The sequence below is a fragment of the Vulpes lagopus genome, chromosome 14, assembly GCF_018345385.1.
Source record: "Vulpes lagopus strain Blue_001 chromosome 14, ASM1834538v1, whole genome shotgun sequence".
Classification (NCBI taxonomy): Eukaryota; Metazoa; Chordata; class Mammalia; order Carnivora; family Canidae; genus Vulpes; species Vulpes lagopus.
The window spans coordinates 29,697,839-29,725,093 of record NC_054837.1 but is presented as its reverse complement, the minus strand read 5'-3'; the positions used below and the strand labels follow the sequence as shown (position 1 = coordinate 29,725,093).

The following is a 27,255-nucleotide window of genomic DNA, read 5'->3' as shown; positions in this document are numbered from 1 at the left end:
GCCCCCTGGGAGGCCCCCTGGGAGGCCTTGTAACTGACATTTGCATATATAGGTTTTTTCTGGAATTGTGCTCCTGGCAGCAAAGCCTTCCTTTTTAGTGTTAATAGTTTCAGGGTTCAAAATCTCTGTTTAATATAAATCTTCATTTAAGTCTCTTCAATCTTAATTGGAAAGCATTGTCAGTATTGCCCAGGATATGAATTTTTTAGGTAACTGTTTAGGGAGGCTTTAGACTTATTACAGCATCTTACATATTTTTATTTTATTTTTATTTTTTTTATTTTTTTATTTATTTTTTTTTATCTTACATATTTTTAATATATGTAGTGTATGCTTCCCATGTAGATGGAACTCAGAGAATCCATATGCTTTAAATCGGCATTTCAGTTACAATGCTCTTTTAAGGGAAAACATACTGATGGTACTATACAAGAATTCCAAGTAAGAGCGACCTCTTCAGGGGATCCCTGGGTGGCGCAGCGGTTTGGCGCCTGCCTTTGGCCCAGGGCGCGATCCTGGAGACCCGGGATCGAGTCCCACGTCGGGCTCCTGGTGCATGGAGCCTGCTTCTCCCTCCGCCTGTGTCTCTGCCTCTCTCTCTCTCTCTGTGACTATCATAAATGAATAAAAAAAAAAAGAATTAAAAAAAAAAAAAAAGAGCGACCTCTTCAGGTTTCAATCAGAAGAGAGGCTTTTTTTTTTTTTTTAAGTTGGCAGATAATAATTAACCAACCTTGGATTTGGCTAGGACGTCTGGGTTAATATCCTGGTCCTGGCACCAAGTAGCAAGGAATCTTGGCCGCAAGTAGTAAAGAGCTTTTTTTTTCCCCTCAACCTCCATCTGGCACTTCCAGGACAGATTCCACTAGCACTAACTCAATGGGTGGGTCTGTTTTCTAATTGTTTGTTTTAACTGGTTCAGCAACAAAATCTTAAAAGTATGCTTAGTAAAATCTTTGGAAAGAGGAAGTAGTCCTATTACAGAATCCCTGTTAGGAACTCTCCTTGGTATCTTTCCCTGGAGAAACGTATTCTCCTCTACCTCTTCTCAGGGATCCTAAGGAGAGTACATTTTCCTGCCCTAATATTTTTACATGACCATGAGGTCTAATACAGTTGACACTTGAATTAAGTAGTTTGATATTTGTATTCTCCTTTACTTATGTCTAAATATAGCTTGGATCAGGTCACCATATGAACTCTGCCCATTTTTCACATTTAAAATTGCTGAGTCCTTGATTTATTGTATCTTCTTTGGAGTTAAAGGCCCGAAGATCCAGATGATCAGGGTATACAAATCATCCGAAATTTGGATTTGGTATATAAAGGAAAAGCAACTTTAATGAGATTCCACCCCCCCCTCCCCGCCTCGGATTCTACAGATCCTAGTCGTGTAGTGCACTGAAATACTTGGCATATGTTTTCCCCTCTCTTCTCAGGAAAGGTAAGAGATATTAGGGATATTTTTCTAAAAATCTTGTAATCAAATCATTTGACCTCCTGCCTTCTCTCTTTAACTGATTTACTCCTAAGAATAATTTTGTATTGGAGACATTATGTTCTAATACCTTAAGGCAGGAGGGATCCTATTAGACTGTTCTTTTCCAGACTGTAGAATAAATAAGTTTTATAGGCATGGTAATTTTTTTTTATGGCCTAAGTGAAAGGAAACTATTATCACTAAGTTTCCTTCACACATGGGTGACTAGAAAAAACTGTTATCTTGAAGCCATATTACTGATTTCTGTTTTAAGGCATATATATATATATATATATATATATATATATATATGGCTTATTTAGGTTGTTACATGGAGAATCTAGTTTCAAATTTAGACTTTAGAAAATGTTTCCAGTGAAGTGATGATTTTTGGGGGTTCATAGGTGTTTTTTTCCTTATATACTGGTTTGACAGTGGCCCTTATGTTTCATTAAATATATATCAGTTGTCTTATGTAGGTTCAAGGCATAACGTGTAAAACAAACATATACAAAAACACAGAAAAAGGCAAGTTAGCCATAATCTTACTGCCCAGGGAAAATCATTTCAGTGTTTTAAATACTTTTTTAAAAGTCTGAATTTATATTAATATTTTTAAGTAATTAAAAGTGTAATATTTTCACTGGACTCTCAGTAAATCAGCATGAGGAATCAGAATTATATCAGAACTATCAGAAGTTTGAATTCTGGATTTGCTTTAGCCTCGACTGGGCAAGTTGTTTAAACTCTCTCTGCTTGTTGTTCTGTGAAGTGGGGGGTGACACTTGCCGGCTCCATCCTGTGAGGTTGCTGTATTAATGGAAGGGATTCAGGTTTGTTGAACTGGAGAGCTCTAGATAACCTTGTCAGGTGGTAACCATAGTGCAGAGGAAATCAGTGCTTTCAAATGCCAAATTGGCCTAGGAACATGAAGACAAAGGAAGGGCCAGTCCTGTATCATACAATGGTTGCCTGTTTTGTACATGGTTAAGTTTATAGAAAAGCTTTTCAGGTGAATGTAACCAATAGAAAGGTGGGGTGGGAGAAAGCCCCAGAAATGCCAGTTTATCAAATATCTCTTGTGTTCTGAAGACTCTTCTAGGTATAAGGAGCTCTGTCTCTCACAAGGTAAGACAGCTACAGTGAGTAAGGTGGGATGGGACCCTGGAAGGTGATCACTTCATTAGTGTTGGGAGTGTGAATATGGGAGGAGATTCAGGAATGCTTCCCAAGTAGGAATTAGCACTTGTGTTTTTTTTTGTTGGTTTTTTTTTTTTTCCTTTTCTTGTGTTTGGTATTGATGGAAATCTAGGGTGTTGAGGCAGGGATAGTTTATTTTTTAATTTTTAAAATATTTTATTTATTTATTTGACAGAGTGAGTGAGAGAGAGCACAAGCAGGAGGAACAGGAAAGGGAGAAGCAGGCTCCCCACTGAGTAGGGAGCCCACTGTGGGGCTCCATCCCATGACCTCGGGATCATGACCTGGGCGGAAGGCAGATGTTTAGCCAGCTGAGCCATCCAGGTGCCCCGAGGCAGGGATAGTTTAGGTAAAACATCCTAGGCCAGATTGAACAAAGATAATGAGGCATAAAAGTAGCATTTGAGATAATAGTGGATAGTCTACTGCTCTGTATTTTGAGGGCAAGTCACAGGAAATTAAGAAGTTTGGGTTTACATCAAGGAGAGGCTTCCCTGCTCTGATGAGTTCATCCCACTGGTCTCTAGCATTTTATTTTTTTTAAAGATTTATTTATTTATTCATGAGAGAGAAAAAGAGAGAGAGAGAGAGAGAGAGAGGCAGAGACACAGGGACACAGGCAGAGGGAGAAGCAGGTTCCCTGCAGGGAGCCCGATGTAGGACTCAGTCCCGGATCCCAGGATCATGCCCTGAGCCAAAGACTTAACACTCAACCGCTGAGCCACCCAGGTATCCCATCTAGCATTTTAATCACTGAGTTTTCTGCAAGTCTTTTTTTCTGTTATTTGACCAAAAATACCAGCTTGTAGGTGGTAAACAGGAAAAACTGCTGGGTAAACTATCCTTTTCATGCAGAGTTGTACAACCACCACCACCAGCGATTTTAGTATATTTTCTTCACACCAAGAGGAAACCCTATATTCCCAGCCCTACTCTGTGTTTCTCTAGACTTGCCTATTCTAGGCATTTCACATAAATGGAATCATGCAGTATGGATGACTTCACCTGCAAAATGTTTTCAGAGTTCATCTGTGTTGTAGCATCATGTATCAATACTTTATCTTTTTTAGGGTTAAATCATATTCCATTGCATGGATATACCACTTTTTGTTCATCCGCTGATGGACATTTGGGTTGCTGCACTTTTTGCCTATTGCAAGTAACGCTATTATGAACATTTGTGTTTATGAGTGGACTTAAGTTTTCATTTATCTTGGGTATATACCTAGAAGTGGAATTGCTGGTTTATATGGGAGCTCTACCTTGTAAGGAACCACACAACTGTTTCCTAAAGTGGTCGTACCATCAGCAATGAATGAGGTTCCATTTTTTCCACATCCTTGCCAATTTATTATGTTTTTTAATTACAGTCATCCAAGCGAGGATCAAATGTGGTGTCTTATTGTAATTTTTTTAAGGTTTTATTTATTTATTCACAAGAGACACACAGAGAGAGGCAGAGACCTAGGCAGAGGGAGAAGCAGGCTCCTTGCAGGGAGCTAGATGTGGGAATCGATCCCCTGCCTGGGATCATGCCCTGAGCCAAAGGCAGATGCTCAACTGTTGAGCCACCCAGGCGTCCCTCTCATGGTAATTTTGATTTGCATCTGCCTCATGGCTAGTGATGTTAAAGATCTTTTCATATGCTTATTAAGCATTTGTATAGCTTCTTCGGAGAATATACCAATCATCTTTTATTTTGACCTTAAGAATATTAAGTGTAAAAGCAATGTGCAAAACACTAGTATGTTAGTGTTTAGCATAAAAGTACACAAAAGAATACTATCTTTTTTTTCCCAATTGTTTTTATTGTGGTAAAATACATATAAAATTTACCATCTTAATCATTTTTTTTCATCTTAATCATTTTTAAATTTACAATTCAGTGACATTAAGTACATTCCTGTTGCTGTGCAGCCACCACCACCATCCTTTTCCAGAACTCTTTTCATCTTGCAAAAGTGAAACTATATCCCTTAAACACTAATTTTCTGTTCCCTTCTCCCTGCCCTTGGCAGCCACCATTCCACCTTCTTTCTCTAGGACTTTGATTACCTCATATAAGTGGAATCACACAGTATTTGTCTTTTTGTTGGTGACTTATTTCACTCAGCATAATGTCCTCTGGGTTCGTCCATGTTGTAGCACATGTCAGAATTTCTTTCCTTTTTAAGGCTGAATCCTATTCCATGATGTGTATCGACCATATTTAGATTATCTTCTCATCCGACAGTGGGTACTTAGATCACTCCTGTGTCTCAGCTATTATGAGGACTGCTATGAATGTAGGTGTACAAATACTGCTTTAAGACCCTGCTTTCAATTCCTTTGGATATACCCCCAGAAGTGGAATTGTTGGATCATATGGTAATTCTTTTTTAATTTTTTAATACTATTTCCACAGCAGCTGTGCCATCTTACATTCCCACCAACAGTGCACAGGGCTCCACTTTCTCCACATTGTTGCCAACACTTATTTTCCAATTTTTTGGTAGTAGTCATCGTAATGGGTGTGAGGTGGTATCTCTCTATCATTCTGATTTGCATTTCTCTTAAGATTCGTAATGTTGAGCATCATTTCATATGCCTGTTGGCCCTGTGTGGATCTTTGAAGAAATGTGTATTCAAGTCCTTTGCCCACTGTTGTTTTTTTTTTTTTTTTTTAATTTTATTTATTTGGAGATCCCTGGGTGGCTCAGCGGTTTGGCGCTTGCCTTTGGCCCAGGGCACGATCCTGGAGTCCCGGGATCGAGTCCCACATCAGGCTCCCGGCATGGAGCCTGCTTCTTCCTCTGCCTGTGTCTCTGCCTCTCTCTCTCTCTCTCTCTCTCTCTCTCTGTCTCTATGAATAAATAAATAAATAACCAGGCTGCCCATCCTTTGCCCACTGTTAAGCTGTTTTTTGTTGTTGTTGAGTTTACCAATTACCTTTTAATTTATATATCTATCAGGCATTTATTGCGTACCTACCTTAGGGAGGCACCCGTGCGGATGTTGGAGACACAAAGTTGAGTAAAACAGGCATACCTTCTGCTCTTGGGAGGGGGATGCAGGGCTAGTAATGGAAGTCAGTCCTTTGCCTGGCAGCAGATCCTGGCTCTGTTAATTAATGGAAGACCTCCTATAGACTGCTTAACTGTTTGGAGCTCAGTGTTCTCTCCTGTAAATTGGGGATAATAGCTACTTTGCATAGTTGCCATGTTGATTAAATGAGGCAATGTGCATAAAACTCAGTAAACATTAGAATTCTTCCTCACCTTCCATTTAGTCCCTGGGGTCTTCCTGGCTGCCCGTTGCTTAGACAGTTAGGTTCAGCTTAGTTTTCTTTTCATTTAAGTCAGAATAGGGAAAAACCCACTTCTACCAGTACGGGAAATTAAAATCTTTCTTCCTGGCCATGTTTTCGAATGTTAGTTTGAGTAGGAGTGCCTTGCCATTATTAAAGGGCACACTTTTAATGAACAGTTGTCACTGAAGAACTTGTAATTTATGAGGAGTTAAATTCAGCATGGAAAAGCATCTTCTGTTCCTCATGTCAGAACTTGTGCCTTGCCAAATTTCAGGCTCTTTTGTATGTTTGTGAGTTTTATTTCCCAGGGTTTAACTAAAGGTAAGGTTGGCTTCTTTCTTTCTTTTTTTTTTAAAGATTTTAATTTTAAGTAATGTCTATACCCAACATGGGACTTGAACCCACAACCTGGAGATCAAGAGTTGCATGCCCTACTGACTGAGCCAGCCTGGCGCCCCAAGGGTGGAGTCTTTCTTTCTAAGGTGTGATAGGACCTGCTCTGTGTCTGTGTGGAAGATTACCTAAGCAGGAAAAAAATAACCAACAATGAAGCTGGGTATTAAGATCCAAATGAAACCATTTCCTAGTCTCTGTTTATAGTATCCAGGGTGATTGTACAGAAAAGCATCTTAGAGACTTGTGAGGAAATGAGTAGAGTGGTATTTTCTCTTGAAATAGCCAGGTATCCTTCAGTACTGTGAAAAATAGAGAAGTGATTTTTCTCTTTCCCATTGGATCTGAAGACTTATATAGCAAATATTAAATTTGAGTAAAAATGAGAGATTTTATAAAGAGGAAAAGAAAACCAAGTAAGTAGCTGTTTTGTGAATTATCTTTGTACTCTTTTCTTGTTCAGAAGAAACATCTGGTATGTATTTGCTTTAAGTACCGGCAGTGTCTGACTGTTTAAGGGGAAGAGACAGTATACTTACTTTTATTCCTTTGTGAAGATCAGAAAGGGACACCAATTTTAACTTGCCTGGGGATTGACTCCTCTCACTGCTGTATATAACAGCTCAGAAACTTTTATTCATCAGCACACTTTTAGGGTCAGGAGGCTTTAATCTGGAGATTGAGGTTTTATGTCTTAGACTGTTAAGTAACTGGGACCTTAACAAGTGATTTCACTTTTTAGAGTCCATTTCCTCAGTGGTAAAATGAGGAAGTTGAACTAGATTGCTAAGGTCTCTTCTGATTCTAAAATTTTATGATGCTATATTAAGCACATTAGTTCCTTTTGACACATTAGTATAATTGACTGCTGTCGACCTATTAAGTAAGTTCTTCTGGGAGACACTAACCAGGCCTACTAATTTCTGTCTCTTTTAAGATCTGTCTCTCAGCTGGTGGTATTAGAGTTACAGAGTCACAAGAATTTTGTAGATATTTGTGTAAATGAGCAAAATAGCTCAAATTACTCAGCTTTCCATGTTCCCTTTTTAAAAAATTCTTTTGCAGATGGATGAACTTTGAGAGGCTGCTTATTTTCTGTTTATCCAAGTAGCAGGAACATGAAATCTTCAAACTTAGCTGTACAAAGACATTCATAATTGCAGGCAGTTGCATCATGGCAGAGTGTCATCTTCTAGAAAAATTGCCTAATGCTCCAGATCTCTTTGGCTTGGTTGGATTTCAGCCCCCTCCTTCTCCTTTTTAAAACTGCTATAGACTTTGAAATTCTGGGTACAATTTGTATTCTGCACTACGTCATACGCTGAGCCTTAAAAACATGATTTTCAAGCATAGAAATTTTGAAATGGTCATGTCTTTCTACTGATACCCTGTTCTGACTTCATCCAGCAAACATCCTGAACTGAGTCTTTAATCACTTAAAATTCTATTTCTGATTTTGCTAGAGTGTGTAGTAAAAGTTTCTGTTTACCTTCAGTATCTTACTGGATGACAGACATCCTCAAACCAGCACTTAAGTTGGTAAACTGATTTTATAAATTGTTTTGTAAGGCCTCTAACCAGTTAGAAATTGGAAGTGCAACTGCTTTCGGGCACCATTTGAATTAAGTCAGTTAATCTTCTGACCCTTCCTGGCTTGTCTCCTTTAGTGTCTAAATGTGCTTTTCACATTGATTCTTTTATTTTTATTTTTTTTAACATTTAAAAATGTATACTTTAATAAGTATATAAGCAATTAGGTAAGCTTGTGAAGAAACTGACCAAGATAACATATATTAGGAGATTCAAGTGTCCATCTAAATTTTCTATATATTTTTTCTTTTTTTTTAACAGAGTATTTATTCAAGTTGTTTACTGTATAATTTCTCATCACATTGATTCTTTTAAACAGTGACTACAATATTTACTTATCTCTTTTATCTTTTGTACTCTGTCCTTGCGAGAGATGTGCACTTTGTTTTTAATCTTTGTGTTAACTTTAAAGCTGTTTGACTCTGGCTTGTTTAAAAAGCTATATCATGTGTTGTGCATTTTGTTTGTTCTAAGTTCTAGGCTCCTGCTACTATGTATTAAACATTTTTTATACTCTTATCTCAATATTTCATGATATTCTATTAAGAACACCACTATTTTCAGATGCTCTGGCTTCCTGATCAAAATTTGAGATATGGCTCCACCCTTTTAGGCATATGCCTTGGAAAGACAGAGTCAGCTCTTAGGAAGATGGATTCTCTTTCTCCTCTTTCCATTTTGGAAAGTTGTTTTCTTCTCGTGGAAGTTTATTTCTGACTAGGCTGCATAGCCTTTTCCCCTGGCTGATCTTTTCATTATTCCTGAGTCTTCTAATCCTCTGTTGGAGATGGTGGGATAAAGAAGCAGAGGGGCAATTTGGAATTTCCCTGTCATTATGGGCACCAGTCATCATAGACTTAACCTCTCAGGTTTAAGATTTTATCCTCTTACCCTTTAAGCCAATAACTTAGTTGCTGCTGAAACCAAATGGCTCCAGACCTCTCCTTACTCTTCTCTCTAGTTTACCTCACTCGTTGTTGCACTGATTTGAAGCAGTGGATCTGTGACCTGTGCCCTATACTGTGTTTGGTGATGTCTCACACATTTTCCCTGTGCTCAAGGGGCTAGCTTCTGGGAGGCCAGAACAAATGATGGCCTTGAGGCCGCTTCATGTCACTCATACCGACTGATCCTCCTGTGCTTGCCAGATACTCCACTCTAGAGGAGATGCCCTCCATCCCCCAGGCAGTGTTGTGTCTTCGTTCAGAAGACCAGCAAGTTTCTCAAAAGTTAAATGTAGGACAATGCTTTTTCTTCCCTGGGTCTTATTTTATAGCCACTAGATTGTTTCTAAGTCAAAGACCATTTACTAAAATAAAGTGTGTGTGGGGGGATATCAGATTAGTAAGAAACAACTGATGTGTTAACCTTTAGCGTCTCTGACTCTCCTACAGCTTTTCCCTCCAGTCCCGAGCCTGCCTTTCCACATACTCTTATGCTATTCCTCTCCTCTGCCTTGGTTGCTTACAGTTGGAAAGGCAGCAAAAGCTAAGAACGATGCTGCTCTCCTCTAGAGTGGAGTATCTGGCAATAATGCTCTCAGCCCCTCTTTGTACTTGAAATGCTGCTCCTGCTACATTGGCCTTCAATCTGCCGGTCACTAACTCTCTGTTTCCTCTCGTGTAGCTTGAGACACACTTATTAAATTTTCATCTGTAACTCAATCTGTGTACTTTGCTTTGAGTATTGTGTGGGTGTATTTTCAAACTCTTAGTGTTGAGCTATCGGTTTTACTGGCCAGTGCGTTGTGCTACCAGCAGGTCATCTTTATACATTATGCATCCCTTGTCAAATATTTTTTTTTTAAAGATTTATTTATTCATGAGAATACACAGGAGAGAGAGAGAGAGAGAGAGAGACAGAGACACAGGCAGAGGGAGAGGGAGAAGTAGGCTCCATTCAGGGAGCCCGTGGGATCGAGTCCCACGTCTCCAGGATCACACCCTGGGCTGCAGGCGGTGCTAAACCGCTGAGCCACCGGGGCTGCCCCAAATATTTATTTTTTTTTGAGAGAGAGAAAGCATACATGCATGCACAACTTAAGCGGGGGGGGGGGGGTGGGCAGAGGAAGAGAGATAATCTTTTTTTTTTTTTTTAAGATTTTATTTGTTTATGAGACACACACACACATACAGAGAGAGAGAGAGAGAGAGAGAGAGAGAGAGGCAGAGACACAGGCAGAGGGAGAAGCAGGCTCCATACAGGGAGCCTGATGTGGGACTCGATCCCAGGACTCCAGGATCACACGCTGAGCCAAAGGCAGACGCTCAACCACTGAGCCACCCAGGTGTTCCCGAAAGGGAAAATCTTTAGCAGGCTCCAGACTCAGTGTGGAGCTCGAGGCTGGGTTCATCTCAAGACCCTGAGATCATGACCCAAGCCAAAATCAAGAGTTGGATGCCCAACCAGCTGAGCAACCCAGGTGTCCCTCAAATAGATATTTTAAAGATCCCCTTACAGTAAATACTTTGCCCTCCTTTTTATCTATTTTTTTTAAAGATTTTATTTACTTATTCATAAGAGACACAGAGAGAGGTGCAGAAACATAGGCAGAGGAAGAAGCAGGCTCCCTGTGGGGAGTCTGATGCAGAACTCCATCCCAGGACTCTGGGACCATGACTTGAGCCAATGGTAGACACTCAATCACTGAGCTGCCCAGGCACCTCCCCTTTTTATCTTAATGATTAAATTATCCACAGTTTCATATTCAAGATTCTATATTTTTCCTTTTCCTCACATGTGTGTTGTAATGAAATTGGAAAGGGGTGCCTTGGTGGCTCAGTGATTGAGCATCTGCCTTTGGCTCAGGTCATGATCCCAGGGTCCTGAGATCGAGTCCCACACTGGGCTTCTTGCAGGGGGCCTACTTCTCCTTCTGCCTATGCCTATCTGTGTTTCTCATGAATAAATAAATAAAAATGTTAAAAAAAATTGGAAAAGACGAATGTTGTATATCTAAGGGGATTTGGGGCAACTGGCAACTCTGTTACTGATGCCAAGAAGAAGGCCACTTCATTTATATTCTACCTTAAACATATATTCTAGACCTGTACTGTCCTGTACAATAGTCACAAGCCACATAAGGCTGTTGAGCACTTGAAAAGTGTTAAGTCCTAGTTGAGATGTGCTATTAATATAAAATACACAATGGGCAGTAGCCTGGGTGGCTCAGCGGTTTAGCATCGCCTTCAGCCCAGGGCGTGATCCTGGAGACCCAGGATCGAGTCCCATATCAGGCTCTCTGCATGGAGCCTGCTTCTTCCTCTGCCTGTCTCTCTCTCTCTCTCTCTCTCTCTCACACACACACACACACACACACACACTCTCTCTCTCTCTCTCTCTCTCTCATGAATAAATAAATAAAATCTTAAAAAAAAAATACACAGTGGGTTTCAAAGACCTAGTAGGGAAAAAATGTGATACAGCCTATTCATAATTTTAATATTGATTACATTTTGAAGTACTATTTTGGATATATTCAGTTAAATAAAATGTTATTTTACCTGTTTTAATTTTCTAAATGTTACTAGAAAATTTAAAAGTATATATTTGTCTTATATTTCTATCAGACAGTGCTATTCTATAAAGTATGGTGGTGTCAACAAAGATAATGATCTAACTTGAGACTTGCAGCTCTTACATACCACTCACTGGCGGTAGCTATTGAACAGTTTGCTCATAGCATCATTGGCCTACTTTTAAAAAGAAGCTCCCTGAGGGCACCTAGGTGGCTCAGTTGGTTAAACATCTGCCTTCAGCTCAGCTCATGATCCCAGGGTGCTGGGATTGAGCCCTGGATTGGGCTCCTTGCTCAGCAGAAAACCTGCTTCTCCCTCTCTTCTGCCTGCTGCTACTCCTGCTTGTGCTTGCGTTCTTGCTCTCTCATGTTCTCTGTCAAATAAATAAAATCTTAAAAAAAAAAAAAAAAAGCCCCTGTATTGGGAAAATCTATTGCTGTCATCTTTGTCAATGTTTTGGAGATAGTGAGAGTTAGTTGATGCTTTAGTTTGAAAATTGTAGTATTGCATCATTTTACAGGTTCTTGTTTTGATGTTGAGTCAGTTTAGAACTTCTTTGAACTCTTACTGTGTACCAAATACTTTTTTAGCTTCTTTGGATGCAAAGACAAATCTTACCCCTGACCATGAGGAACTTAGTCATCGCGTGCTATGCAAACAAGACAGGCGTGTGATTCATCGTTCAGTAATAGGAGACTGCATGGTGGTTAGTGCAGTGTGGAGAAGGAAGAGTTAGGGCAGAAACAGTCACCAGGAAGGACCCCGTCAGGAGGGGATGCCTCTGCTTATATTCTTTTAGAGAACATCCCGGAAACTCACATGCAGGGGAAAGTGTGGTGTGAAGCAGTACAGGCCTTGGTGTATAAACAGCCCATTTTCAGGAGGCGAGATGTGGCTGTGCACTCCCATCCCAGGAGTGTAAGCTCAGCTTAGCCAGGCAGGCCCGTCAGCTTATTGATTGGGTTTTGGTTGTCTCAAGCGAAGTTGAAATACTTGACCTTCCTTGTAAAGTTGAAGAAAATACGTAAATGCTCTTCCGTTTTGTCTTTTCCAGTCTTTTCTGTACGTAGATATGAATATGAAGAAGCTGAAAGAGGGAAAAAATCGAATAACCTGCCCTTCTTTAGTAGAAACATGAGTCAGTTTTGGAAAGCTACCAGAGTGTTGTGTAAGTGTTTTCAGTGGCTGGAGCAGACCAGCTCAGGTTACACTGCATCTCCCATGTTGGGGGTGGGGGACAGCAAGTGACATAGCATGCAACAGACACTTACATAACCATGACTCCAGGGGACAGGACTAAGCTGTGAATGGACCTCCCAAATTCTGGAATATGACATTAGAACACAGCCTTTGAATTTTTCTCTCAAGCTTGACTTGAAGATGAGCCTCAGAAACATCTCTCTCAAACTAGACTATTACTTTTGGAACTTCTGTTATTAAGTTCATGAACTTTGATCATTTTAGAATTACAAGGGAGCTCAGAAGTCTCAGAGCACGGCTGTTTGTAGGTAAGTCGTGTAACGTGTTTGGTGCCAGATTTCCTCACGGTGCCCAGCAGGGCAGAGTTGAAACTTAGGTCTCCAGGTGCCACTCTGCCATCAATAGCACGCAGCTGGCTTCCAGAGGCTCAGTGCCAAACTCCCTCTCCTGGCAGGTTAATTGCACTGCAGAGTCTTCAACTCTCCTTTGCTTCCCAACAGAATTTCCAGAGTTAGTAAGTAAAGGAGGATTCTTGTTTTGCTCATGGGGCGAAATGGACCATGAGAGGACCAGGTGAAGTGTGAGGATGTGATTTGCCAGGGAGGATTCAGTGCTCTACCGGAGAATGCCAGGAGATGCTGAGCTTGTAAGAAGCTGATCTTATCAGACGAGTCGTCTCTCCTCACACATGGCAGAGTTCTCTTACTTTGGCAAAGTTAGAACTACAGTGGCTTACCTTTCATTTTGGATCCTTGCCCTTTAACTTAAGAGAGTTTGGATTTGAAATCCAAAAACAGTCAGACCACAAAAGGATGGAGTTGGAAATAGATCTTAAGTCAGTAATCTCCAGTTATAACTGAGGATACCAAGGTTTGGGAAGGGGTTAAATGCTAGTTCAGGGTTATCCAGCTGGGATAGAATCCAGGTGTTCATTTCCTAGTTTAGCCTTTTGTGCCTTTCTTTATATTTTTGTAAGCCATAACTTTTTTTTTTTTAACAGTAAATAAATACAAAACCAAAATGAGTAAACAAAACCTTAAAATCAGAGAGGAGTTATGAAGAACATTATTCCTTTTGTTTGACATGATTTATACCATGTTTATTTTTGGGAACTGCTTGTTTTGAGGAATCTCTTCTGTAAATTTCTTAAGCTTTTTTTAGGTTATGAGGGAGAAGGCAGGGTTTAGATTTTACTAAAATACTTCATATAATACAAACTACATGATGGAGAATTTCAAACATGCACAGATGTAAAGAAAATACTTCCATCACCTAACTGAACCATTGTCAATTCATCAGTCTTAGTTCATGTAAATTTTAGTGCGCTGTAGTTAAGACTTGTATGTTTTTTACACCTATTTTGCCCTTGCCAGCAAAATGTTTTTTTGCCTTTTTAAAGATTTTATTTATTTATTTATGTTTAAAGATTTTATTCATTTATTAATGAAAGATACACACGGGGCGGGGGGCGGGGCAGAGACACAGGCAGAGGGAGAAGCAGGCTCCACGCAAGGAGCCCAATGTGGGACTTGATCCCGGGTCTCCAGGATCAGGCCCCGGGCTGAAGGCGACGCTAAACCGCTAAGCCACCCGGGCTGCCCCATAGTTTTCTTTTTTAACATTCTTTAAGAAAGAGACTCCACCCCCATTATGGGGCTCCAACTCACAAACCAGAGATCAAGAGTTGTGTGCTCTACTGAGGTTTTTATCTTTGTCACCATATTAGCTAAGAAGAGCTAGCTGCCCTAAGAGACCCTATTGATTTTGCTGACTTAAACAGGTAGAAGTTTATTTTCAGTTATGGAAAAGTTCAGGGTGGGTTTGTTACTGTTGAGGGACCAGGGAGGAGTGATTCAGGAACCTAGGCAAAAGCTATGCTTTTTTGGCTGCCCAGTTGGTCTCCATCAAGCCAATGGAAGGGCCCACATGGGGGCCACGCAGGGAAGGTCTTAAGGGCTAGGCCTGGGCCTGGTGCACAGCCTACACCCCTCAGATGCCATTGGCTGGAACCCAGTCACGTGACCGTACTGAGCAGCAAGGGGAGCTGGAAAATGTCTGGGATTCCGGGAAGACCAAATCCAGTTAGTAAACACCTAGACCCTGCATGCATGTGCACTTCTCATGCTGGACATGTTTGCTGCGTTTATGTTCCTGTGTGGAAAACAGCACAGTAGAGTGTTTTCTTTGTGGTTGAAGCCATTTTACTGTGCCTTAAAAATCAGTTTTTTTGTTTTTTGTTTTTCTTTGCTCAAGAAATTACATTGTTCCTTAAATAAAATTTGAGAAACCCAAGGAAACACAGATAAGATCTGAAAACTACCACTAATCCCATATTACCTGGAGATAATTATTAATCCTTTGTTACATTTCCTTCCAATTCAAGACTTTTTAACTGCTTAGAAATAATAATAAATTTTTACTAGTTCTTGTTCTATGCTGGCTCGTGAACTCCAAAACTCCTGAGTGGGGAAGCTACAGCAGTTACCAATAGTCTGGCAATTTTGCCCTTTTTTTTTTTTTTTTTTTAAATTTTGCCCTTTCTTAACAAAAATACACTACTGCAGAGTCATGATGAGGCTTTATGCTTTTTGCATTTTCGAAATTAACTCTAGGTTACATGTCTTAATCTTCATTCCTCTTAGTAAATAGAGTAAATATTGGGGCTGAAGTTAGATTGGCAAGGCAGAGATAACATTTTAGGTTTTTGGTTTGCTTCCTACTCAGCTTTTAAAATTCTTAAATACTGTTTAATTTCCCAGGAGAGAATACTAAGAAAAAGTGTTTGAAACTGAGCCAGATTTAAAACTTGACAGCTCGAAATACATAAAAAGAAGTTTCTGGTGGTGAGGTGAGGACTTAGGTGGATGTACTTTTCTCTGCTTACCTGCATCACTTTTTCCAGTCACAGCAGTGGAGAAAGATGCTTGTCTTAGATGTCCCTTTGAGAGAAAATGTGTTTCTTGAATCATCAGCTCCAGATTCAGGAATACAGAACCTTCTGAGTTTTGTGTGTGTGTGTTTTGTTTTTTAAGTAGGTTCCACACCCAGCGTGCAACCCAGTGTGGTGCTTGAACTCATGACTCTGAGATCAAGATCTGAACTTAGATTGGGTCAGATGCTTAACTGAATGAGCCACCCAGGCACTCCTGGTTTTTCTTTAAAGTGGTGAGGTTGGTGAGGCAGACCCACCTCAGAATTCTTCTTTGTGATGTCATCATCATGACCTCGTAGGCAGGGTTGCTCAAAATGTTTGTGTAGCTCTTGGCAAGATATGAGCTGAGGCCTGGTCCGATAATAGAGACACCATGAGGTACCAGTTTGTTTCATATTGGTAGATTGTACAGGTAGAACTTTCCTGCAACTTCTGTAGATTAAAAAAATACACTAATGTTAGGCTCTCTATATTTTACAGAAGATTGTATAATGGTAAGAAAATTATTGTTTTAAAATATCCTCTGGCAGGAAATTTCATTTTTTCTTTTTTTAAATTTATTTATTCATGATAGACATAGAGAGGCACAGACACAGGAGGAGGGAGAAGCAGGCTCTATGCCGGGAGTCCAACGTGGGACTCGATCCCGGGACTCCAGGATTGCGCCCTGGGCCAAAGGCAGGGGCTAAACCACTGAGCCACCCAGGGATCCCCTGGCAGGAAATTTCAAAACAGAAAACTAAGTAGTAGAGCAGAAGTATTTTACTGTGTGAATGGCTATGTGGTTAGTAGCTCTATTTGCTATGTAATTGGCTATCAATTTTCCTGTTCCCTGCAAATCTAACATTTTTGTTCTTTGAAATTATATCTTTAGCATTAGGGCAAGTAACAATTTGAAATGATGAGACTTGGTTGTTAGCATTGGTATAAATTGTCTATGATCCAGAGGCCTAAATTCAGATGCATCAGAGCTAAGAAGTTGTTATCATTTTTTTTTTTTTTTTAATATATTGCTTTGCTCTTTATACCTGTTTTAGCTGGATTTGGAAGAAAAAGTGTTGGCTCATACAAAGGTCCAAAAATGTAGTCTCTGATGATTAATACATATAATTTCCTCAAGGATTGGCCTTTATTTTTTATTTTTATCTTCAAAGATTCTATTTACCCATTTATAGGTGTGGGATGGTGGGAGAGGGACGAGCAGACTGTGCTGAGCGCAGAGCTCAACACAGGACTCAATCCCAGAACCCTGATATCATGACCCTAGCCGATACCTAGAGTCAGGCTCAACCAACTGAGCTACCAAGGCACCCCTGTTTTTATTTTTTTAAAGATTTATTTATGAGAGGGACACCTGGGTGGCTCAGTGGTTAAGCATCTGCTTTTGGCTCAGAGCATGATCCCAGGATCCTGGGATCGAGTCCCACATTGGGCTTCCTGTGAGGAGCCTGTTTCTCCCTCTATCTAGAGATAGAGCCTATGTCTCTGCCTCTATCTCTCATGAATAAATAAAGAAAATCTTAAAAAAAATATTTATTTATGAGAGAGAGAGACATCATGGTGAAGAAGGGCAGAGAGATAGAGGGAGAGAGGGTCCGAAGCAGACTCCGTGCTGAGCATGGAGCCCAACGTGGGGTTTGACTCCACCACCCTGAGATCACAACCCAGGCCAAAACCAGGAGTTGGATGCTCAGCCAACTATGCCACCAGGTGCCCCAAGGACTGTCTTCCTTTAAACAAAAACTTCAAAAACCCTGCGTTCTTATTTATTTTTTTTATTTTTTTACCCTGTGTTCTTATATACTGGGTATAAGCACTTGATAAATTATCCCCTCCCATATTTTATTTAAGTAGATAGCGGTCTCTTCTAAATTGGACTCTGTGAGTTTAAGTTGAGAGATTATTGAATGGCCAAATTTTTTTTTGTTTTGTTACTGTTTTTTCTCATAAGGCATGTATTATTATTATTTAATATTTATTTATTCATGAGCGACAGAGAGAGAGAGGGGCAGAGACACAGGCCAAGGGAGAAGCAGGCTCTATGCAGGGAGCCTGATGTGAGACTCGATCCCAGGTCTCCGGGATCACGCCCTGGGCTGAAGGCAGTGCCAAACCACTGAGCCACCTAGGCTGCCCACAAAGCATGTATGAGACTCAACATCCCATTTTTTGAAGTAGACATCTCTTTTTAAAATATTGTCCTATGTGTTTCTTTCTGTGATAGTCATATGTCCCTATTTTCTTAAACATGTAAAGCCTAGAGTTTTAAAACATTCACTTTCTTTGAGACTACAAGCCCTTTATGGGTCTACTAGGTCTGTTCTTTTTCAAATGTGTCTCTTTAACTGGCATGTTTTTCAGACATCTTAGAAATGGCCATCCTGTACACATAAGTTGTAGAAATTTGAAACTACAAATTTCAAATGAATTTTAACTATTTTAGATCAGTTTTCATTGTTACAAACATTTCTGTTTTTTTTTTTTAAAGATTTTATTTATTTATTTATTTATGAGAGACACAGAGAGAGGCAGAGACAGAGGCAGAGGGAGAAGCAGGCTCCATACAGGAAGCCCAATGTGGGACTCGATCCCAGGACTCCAGGATCATGCCCTGAGCTGAAGGCAGACACTCAACCGCTGAGCCACTCAAGCATCCCACATTTCTGTGTTTTCAGCATAAATGCTTATGCAGTGAGAACAGAACTGAATCTTTGATTTCTGAATTCCCATTCCCATTGCAAGATCTCTCATGAAACGGTTATCCAGATGGAGTTGGAATGGTAGCAGGTCATAGCAGAGGAGGAGTGATCCCAGAGGCATCTTAAAATGATAGTTGGTAGTTTTCTGGGTCAGCTGAAGTAGCACTTGCTCACTGTGCTTTGCATAGTGTTAGATGGCTTTGACTTCATTTCCAACTTTGAGATTCCTTACTAGAGTCATGTTTTTATGTTTATTTTTCCTTTCTCCAAGGTCTTGGAATTTTTCGTAAAAGCAGCTTTTTTCTTTTCTGAATTTTTTCAGTATTCTTTATGAAACATAGATTGCTTATTAAAAGGACTAACTGCAGTAAGCTTATGTTCTCTGTTTTGAGAAGGGTGTAGTCTTTTTTTAAAAAAGATTTTATTTATTCATGAGAGACACAGAGAGAGAGAGAGGCAGAGACACACAGGCAGAAGGAGAAGCAGGCTCCACGCAGGGAGCCCGACGTGGGACTCCATCTGGGGTCTCCAGGATCAGGCCCTGGATGCTAAACTGCTGAGTCACCTGGGCTGTCCCAAGAAGGGTGTAGTCTTGAACTGTAACCCCAACCCCTGAAAATCTGTTTAAAACATGAGATTGATATCTATGTAATTTCCTGTTAAAATATTGTGCAGAGAGGGAAGTTCTATCTGAAAGGAAAGTGTGGTGCTTGATTTCGTAGAAATAATAACTATTTGAGTGCTTACTGTGTACTGACATTATCCTAATCATGAAACATCCCCAGATGCCGGTCTTTTTGAGTATCTACTACACTCAACAAATGTGTACCAAATCTTGACTTCCCAGGGGGTAGAACACATTTTTTTGTTGGGTGGAGAAGAATAGTTGTACTTTCTGGAATCTTAAGTTGGCGTAAAGCTGACATTCTCAAGAAATGTAAAGCATACTTTTTTTGGGAAATGGCAAAGAAGATAGGTCTTCGAAGATTGTTTATTTCCCTGAAATAAATATCTTGCCCTTTAAAAATTTATTTAGGTCAGATTTCAGAGTTTAATCACAAACTAGGATATTAATCTACTTCAAAATTTTTGCTTATTTGAGGCCTGGCTTTTTTTGTCTCTTAAACCAATAGGTTACATAGGAAAAAAACCAAAACAAAACCAAAACCTCTGTTCCTCTAGTGTTGACATTCAGCAACAAAGCTTCCTGTTAGGTGAAATGTAAACCTTGTAATGAGAAGGAAGAGAATAGGAAGGGATTGTGCAGCTGAACCACCTATATATTCCGGAGTCCTTCTGTCTGGTATGGAGTTGGTGCTTAGATCTCCCTCTCTGCATTTCCCATTTGAGAATGTACAAGCAAAATAGTAGCTATTTTTGACTATTCAGAAGTGAGTTCTAGAGATAAACATTCTACAAATGGTTCTTGGCTTGGGGCATCTGGGAGGCTCAGTTGGTTTAGCATCTGCCTTTGGCTCAGGTCATGATCTCGGGGCTGTGAGATTGAGCCCCGCATTGGGCTCTGCAGTAGGCATGGAGCCTGCTTAAAATTGTCTTTCTCCCTTTCCCCCAACAACAACAAATGGTTCTTGGCTTGAAAAAATATTAGAACTATGGTGTCAGTCAGTGATGTAAATACAGAATTCTTGGAGTTAGTGTGTAGTCTGTGTTGCAATATTATAGTTTGGAAATTGAGAATAAAAAATGTGACTGTTTCTTAAAAATAAATGAAAAAATATATCTGAACATAGGTTCTGTCATCTAGGGAAATGTTCATTTATTACAGTGATAGAGCCATTAGTAATTAGAACTTTGAGAATTATATATGTGCCTTGGATAGGTTTTTGCTATGTGAGTGGTTGCACATTATATTTTAAGGTTGTCTTTTTCTTTTTGTTTTGTTTTAATTCAAATTTTGGAAACAGGCAGTAGTGTTTAAGGGCCAAGTCTAATGAAAAGGTTTGAGAGATTGAGATGGCCACCACCACTTTGGGTCACCAATGAAGTACAACTTTATCTCTGAAGTTATTCTAAAAGAGGAGTAAAAAATATTTTGACTAAAGCAGTATAATTCAGATAACCTTAAAATTTCCTCAGGAGATGGCATTTAGCAAGTAGATCCTCCCTGGATGGAGGAGGTTCTAGAATAGTGCTGTCCAATAGAACTTTTTGTGGTGATAGAGATTGTTTTATATGTGGCACTGTGGTTATTGAGCACTTGAAATGGGGCTGATGTGACTGAGGAGCTGAATTTTTATTTCATTTTAGAGATTTATTCTTAGAGAAACTCACACATGCATGTGTGTGCATGGAGTCTGGGGAGAAGGAGAAGAAGATCTTAAGCAGATTCCAGCTGAGCTTCACTTGAGCTGAAACCAAGAGTGAGATGCTTAACCAACTGAGCCACCCAGGTGCCTCTGAATTTTCATTTCATTTTAAAAGAATTTAAAGTTGAAGCAGCACATGTTGCTGGTGACTACTATACTGGATAGTGCAGGTCTAGAATATTTAGCTTTCAGTATGACTCAGAGGCTGGTATGAGCAATTGATGGTAAGATACTATAAAAATCTTAAAAATAAAATTTATTTTACCAGCAAAAGTGATTTTATTTGGGGGGCTACCTGGCTGGCTCAGTGGTTGAGCATTTGCCTTTCGCTCAGGGCATGATTCCGGGGTCCTAGGATCAAGTCCTGCATCAGGCTCCCCGCAGGGAACCTGCTGCTTTCTGCCTATGCCTCTGCCTAGATAAATAAAATCTTAAAAAAAAAAAAAAAAAGATTTGGGAATAGCAGATAACTGCAGTATGGAACAAACAAGCCATAGCAAAAACCATAGGCTAGTCCAACAAAGGAGAAGCACTTTATTTTATGGAGAAGGAAGTTGGGAAGGGTAGTATTTTAATTTTAATTTTAATTAATTAATTAATTTTTATTTATTTATTTTTAATTTTTTAATTTTTATTTTTTTAAGATTTTATTTATTCATGAGACACACACACACACACACAGAGACGCAGGCAGAGGGAGAAGCAGGCTCCATGCAGGGAGCCCGACATGGGACTCGATTTTGGGTCTCCAGGATCACACCCCCGGCTGCAGGCAGCGCTAAACCACTGTGCCACTGGGGCTGCCCCTAATTTTTTTTTTTAAGATTTTATTTATTCATGAGAGACACAGGCAGAGACATAGGCAGAGGGAGAAGCAGGCTCCCCGAGAGGAACCCGATGTGGGACTCAATCCTAGGACCTGGAGATCATGCCTTGAGCCCAAGGCAGACACTCAACCACTGGGGGCGTCTAATTGATGATTCTTTCCTTTTGACACTTCTTTTGAGGTCTGCCCTTGACAATTCTTGACTGGTACAGCTTTCCTGACTCTGTTAGTGAACTTCCCTTCATAAATGTTCACATTATCAAGGCAGAGTAGGTCATGGGATATCTGGTCTCCCCTGCACCCCCCATGTGCAAAGTGGTAGAGAAGGCTGGAATTTGTCATTTGTGTTTGGTGGTATCTAATCTTTAATAGCCTCTCCAAATTTATCCTTGCTAAGGTGTTATCTGAAGGATTTGAGATGAGAATCTTCCTTTGTATTTCCATTTTGATTACTGACTTCAGTTGCTCATGGTTCTTTCCTGAAACTTAAGACCTGCCCTGGCAGTCCCCATCTGTTACTTGGACCCACAGTTGGAGTTGGTGAAGACTTGGCATACTGCCAACCCTTGGTTTAAATTTTTGCTTGACAGTGGTAGCCAGGTTAAGATAACTGAGATGAACAACTGACATAAATTCCGGGCTTAACAGGAAACTCCAGACATCTTTCATTTCCTACCACTAGACTCTTGAAGTAATGGAGGCTTTTCACTTGAAGTGAAAGGCAAGTAAAAGCTGATCATAGGGGATCCTATGGTTTATGGCTCAGAGGTTTAGTGCCTGCCTTTGGCCCAAGGCGCGGTCCTGGAGTCCCGGGATCGAGTCCCATGTCGGGCTCCTGGCATGGAGTCTGCTTCTCCCTCCTCCTGTGTCTCTGCCTCTCTCTATGTCTATCATAAATAAATAAATAAATCTTTAAAAAAAAAAAAAAAGCTGATCATAGTAAATTTCTTAGATTGAACTCTAAGGCACTTGTCTCCCTTGATTTCTTGCAAGAATCTTCTGATGTTAGTCCAATCAGGCTCCTCACTGTCTTATTCACATGCTTTATGCCTTTCCTCCTCCTTCATCTCCTTCTCCAGAGTCTTACTTTGTGAAAATCCTGACTGCCAACACCTGTACAACGCTATTACTTTCCTTTGAGCCCTCGCAGAAATCCTGTCTCACCGTGGAGCCTTTTCATTCTGCTTTAATCCATTTTACCTTCCCATCTTCTAAAAACATGCTTTTAGGAACATCATACGGCTTGGTATTTCTTGTACATTATATTGTATTCTTAGTTATTTTTTATATATATGTGAGTCTTTTCTTCCTTTTTTCCATTATAAATTTCTTGAGCTTACGTCTAGATCATGTATTTTTCAGTGACCTGTAGCAAGCACCAGGTATAACTTTAAGTAATCTCCACACCCAGTGTGGGGCTTGAACTCATGACCCTGAGATCAAGAGTCATGTGCTCTTCCAACTGAGCCAGTTGGGTGCCCCCTAAGTATGATTATTTATTCATTCATTCATTCATTCATTCATTCATTCAAGTATGACTTTTTAAAATACTGATACACCCTACCTGGTTTGCAGAGTCCTTTAAACAATTGAGACTTTTCCTCATTCATTTTATTGAATAAGCATCGTTTATAAAGTGCTATGGAGAATAATATAACAATGACTACAAGGTGCTTATAGAGTTTGCTGGAATGCATAGACTCCACACACAACTCAGTGTGCCAGGTGCTAGGAAGAGGTACAGACTCAGTACTATAGGTAATTGCAGGATGGGCATAATTTTACTGGTGAACTTGGGAGAAGGTTTTGTGGGGCAGTTGAATGCCTAAGTTTACCCTCGAGTAAGGCTTCAGCAGATGGAGATAACTAGACTTGGAAAGGGCATTCAGGGTGGAGCAAACTGCCCAAAACAACAGCGTAGGGGACTGAAGTGCCAAGGCCTCTGTAGTGGTATTTGGGGACTCGGACACCTGGATGGTTCATGTGCGTATAATTGAGAAAATAAATTTAAGATGACTTTTCTTATCATTCAGCAGTGAATGGTTCTTATTGAATCAGAATCACTAGAAGGGCTAAAATATGGGCCTATCCCCAGTTTCAGTAAGTCTGGGCAGGGGCCCCCATAAACACACATTTCTTTTTTTTTGTTTCTTAATTTTATTTATCTATTCATGAGAGACACAGAGATGTAGGCAGAGGTTCGAGAAGCAGGGTCCCCCCAGGGAGCCTGATGCGGAACTTGACCCCAGAATCATGACCTGAGCTGAAGGCAGACACTCAACCACTGAGCCACCCAGGTGCCCCTAAACACGCATTTCTAAGTTCCCAGGTGGCGCTGATGCACATTTTGAGAACTACTGATTTAGAGTACAGTCCATCTGATTACTGCTATAGAGAAATGCCTGATTTACGTGTATAAATACCCCAAATGAATGTTCTTTTTGGTTTATGTTCATACTTCTTGTCTTCCCACAGGTTGTCAGTTATTTCACCCAGCCCCCCAGCACGGCGCCGTGCCAGTGGAAATACAGTAGTAAATGCTGTATTTGCTAACTTGGCATCCTCATCTGTAAATATCTGAATCAGAAGCACATGCTTCCAGAAGCCCTTGGGGAATGGGGGTTTTCAGCCTTTGCAACTCTAAATGTAAAGTAAAAATAAACATCGCAGCAGTTCTCACACTTTTTTCCACAGGACCCTTTCACATTCTTAAAAATTGAGTTTTTCTTAGGTTTTTATCTATTGATGTTTACCATATTAGAAATTAAAGCTGAAAATATTAATTCAAATTATAAACCTATTACACATTACATCGATTTTTAAAAAATATTTTATTTATTTATTCATGATAGTCACACACACAGAGAGAGAGGTGGGGGGGGCAGAGACACAGGCAGAGGGAGAAGCAGGCCTCATGCAGGGAGCCCAACGTGGGATTCGATACCAGGTCTCCAGGATCACGCCCTGGGCCAAAGGCAGGCGCTAAACCGCTGCGCCACCCAGGGATCCCTACATCAATTTTTAATGAGTAACTGTTTCTCTAAAATACCTTTAACGAGAAGACATTGTTTTTGTTTTTGCAAATCTGTCTTTAATAGAAGATAGGCTTAATAGAAGGCAGCTGCTACTGCATTTGATCTGTAGTGAGAAGTTGTTTGATTGAGGTCATGAAGAAAATTGGCCTCACACAGATGAAGAGGAAGGGAAAAAAGATTTTAAGAGCATGTTCAGATAATTATGGATTTTCTTCTTTGATACTACTCCCAAAATTTGGTAGGTTGTAGTTTCATAAAAGTGACATCTGGAACTGAACTTTTTTTTTGAACTTTTATTGTCATATAAAAATCCATTGGTCTACTTTGTACTTTGATGACTTTGTAACATTTTGCATTGTAGGTTGAAAAATATTGAAAAAAAAAAGAAAAATATTGATTCACCAAGTGGCACATTTCCATTAATGACACATTTCATTATATAATATAAAAAAAAATTTCATTTGTTAATACTGTTGATCTCATCAGAAAAGTCTTTAGTATTAGGAAGCTGTCAAGCTCATAGTGGAGGGTATGTTTTCCAAAATTCTAAATTTCTCTTGAATGCTTAAACTCTCATTGTCAACAAATAGTTGTTTCCTTTGAAGTGACAGGGTCACATAGTTCATTTTCAAGAAAATATCTGCCAGACACTCAAGCCTGAGTAATCATAGTTTATCATTTTTTTCAAATAAAATTGACGTTCCATGAAAAAAGTGGTTATTAAGTCTGCCCTTTGCATACGTTTTTCTTTGAGACATGGTGCAGTGGTGCTCAGCAGAAGTGCTTCATGTGTGCTTGCCAATTTGTTGAAGAGTATTGAAAAGGCTCATATTTTGGGTACCTGGGTGGCTCAGTCAGTTGAGTATCTGACTCTTAGTTTGGTCTCAGGTCCTGATCTCAGGGTCATGAAATCAAGCCCCAAAGCAGGCTCTGTACTCAGTGGAGTCAGCTTCAGATTCTCTCTCCCTCTCCCTCCCACTCACTCTGCCTGTCAAATAAATTAAAAAAAAAAAAAATCTTAAAAAAACCCACATATTTAAAGGTTGAAATTTAATGATTTGGTTTTCTGCTACATCAAGTGCTTCACATTATTATGTGAAAGTGGCTTCCCCTCTCCTGCATGTACCTATGGCAGAGAACGCAGGGAAGAATGTGTGGTGTGTTCCCATTGCCCCAATGCAGTACCTGCAGTCTGCCAACCAGGGCTCTTGCACCATCAGTGTAAACATCAACGAGGTGGAAAAGGCAAAAAATGTCTTAGCAATACCGTGAAAATAGTTTTGTTTCCGTAAAAGGGTCTCCAGGTGCCCTGGAAGTGCATGGACCACACTCTGAGAACCGTGGTATCCCAGTAACCAAAGTCGGAGTTGGTAGGATGGCAGAGCTCTGCCACTCCTACGTTGGTGAGCTTACCCTCTGCTCTGTAAGTTCAGAAACTCATTTTTAATTTTTAAAATTTTTTATTGGAGTTCAATTTGCCAGCATATAGCATAACATCCAGTGCTCGTCCCATCAAGTGCCCGCCTCAGTGCCTGTCACCCAGTCACTCCCACCCCCTACCCACCTCCCTTTCCACCACCCCTTGTTAGTTTCCCAGAGTTAGGAGTCTCTCATGTTCTGTCTCCCTCCCTGATATTTCCCACTCATTTAGAAACTCATTTTTTAAAATCCATTTACTCACAGGCTAGACTCTTGAATCATAATAAATTTAGAGATGATAGTTTATAAAATGTAACTTTGTATATTTATAGTGAGAGAAATTCCAAAAGACACCATTCCCTTTGGTCACTGATGGAAACCCAAACCTTAATCAGCATGGGATTTTGGAACCTTGTCTGAAATGTCTTTAGTTCCAGTTTTCATGCAGTTTTTGCAATCTTGATGCATCCTCCATAGACTACCCTTGTTTATTTTCCAGAGAGCCCTTTTCCAGTGTCTGTAAAATAGACATTTTCTTTTAAACTCTTTTTCTGGACTTCCTGGATTATACTTCTTTTAGTTTGGCAACACCTAATTACCTTTCTTCATTTTGGTGTATTTTCACTTTTTAAATGTTAAAATATATATATGAAGTCAGTGTGGGTGTGTGTATACATACACAATACAGAGGGAGAGAGAGAATTCTAAGCAGGTTTGGCGCTCAGCAAGGAGCCCACTATGGGGCTCGATCTCATGACCCTGAGATCATGACCTGAGCTGATATCAGGAGTCAGATGCTTAACTGACGAACCACCTAGGTGCTCCAAAGTGCCACCACTGGGATCCCTGGGTGGCGCAGAGGTTTGGCGCCTGCCTTTGGCCCAGGGTGCGATCCTGGAGACCCGGGATCGAATCCCACATCGGGCTCCTGGTGCATGGAGCCTGCTTCTCCCTCTGCCTGTGTCTCTGCCTCTCTCTCTCTCTCTGTGACTATCATAAATAAATAAAAATATTAAAAAACAAAAACAAAAAACAAAGTGCCACCACTTCTTTGAGTGACCTTGAGAAAGCTACTTAACTACTCAGACCTCCATTTTCTTTGACCGTGAATGGGCATGATGACAGTTCACCTACCTTCACAGTTATTTTGAGATGCAGATAATACAGTTTTATCTTTGTGCTTTGGATATTCTTGGTACTGAACACATATAGGTCATTTTTGTAAGATGAGTCCTAGTGCTTTTAATTGTGGTGTGCAGTCCCTCCTAAGTTTGAATGTTAGGTTTAGTGGAAAGAACCTGGACTCTGGAATCAGGCCTGCTGTTCGCATACATATCTGATGCTTAG

At 40.2% G+C, this 27,255-nt stretch overlaps 1 protein-coding gene across 7 annotated transcripts in view; it reads left to right on the top strand.

Annotated features, from left to right (window-relative positions):
* The window catches only part of CLIP1 (CAP-Gly domain containing linker protein 1), a 122,914-nt gene that overhangs the window by 4,235 nt on the left and 91,424 nt on the right, over nt 1–27,255 (top strand). The window contains exon 1 of one of the 7 annotated variants that reach the window (XM_041728368.1): nt 6,755–6,778. The exons of 5 other annotated variants lie outside the window; for them this stretch is intronic. The gene's annotated coding sequence lies outside the window, so the exon portion shown is untranslated. Of the gene's footprint in view, nt 1–6,754; nt 6,779–12,745; nt 12,979–27,255 lie in introns of those variants that run through there. One more of the 7 variants, XM_041728367.1, reaches the window with a different exon arrangement.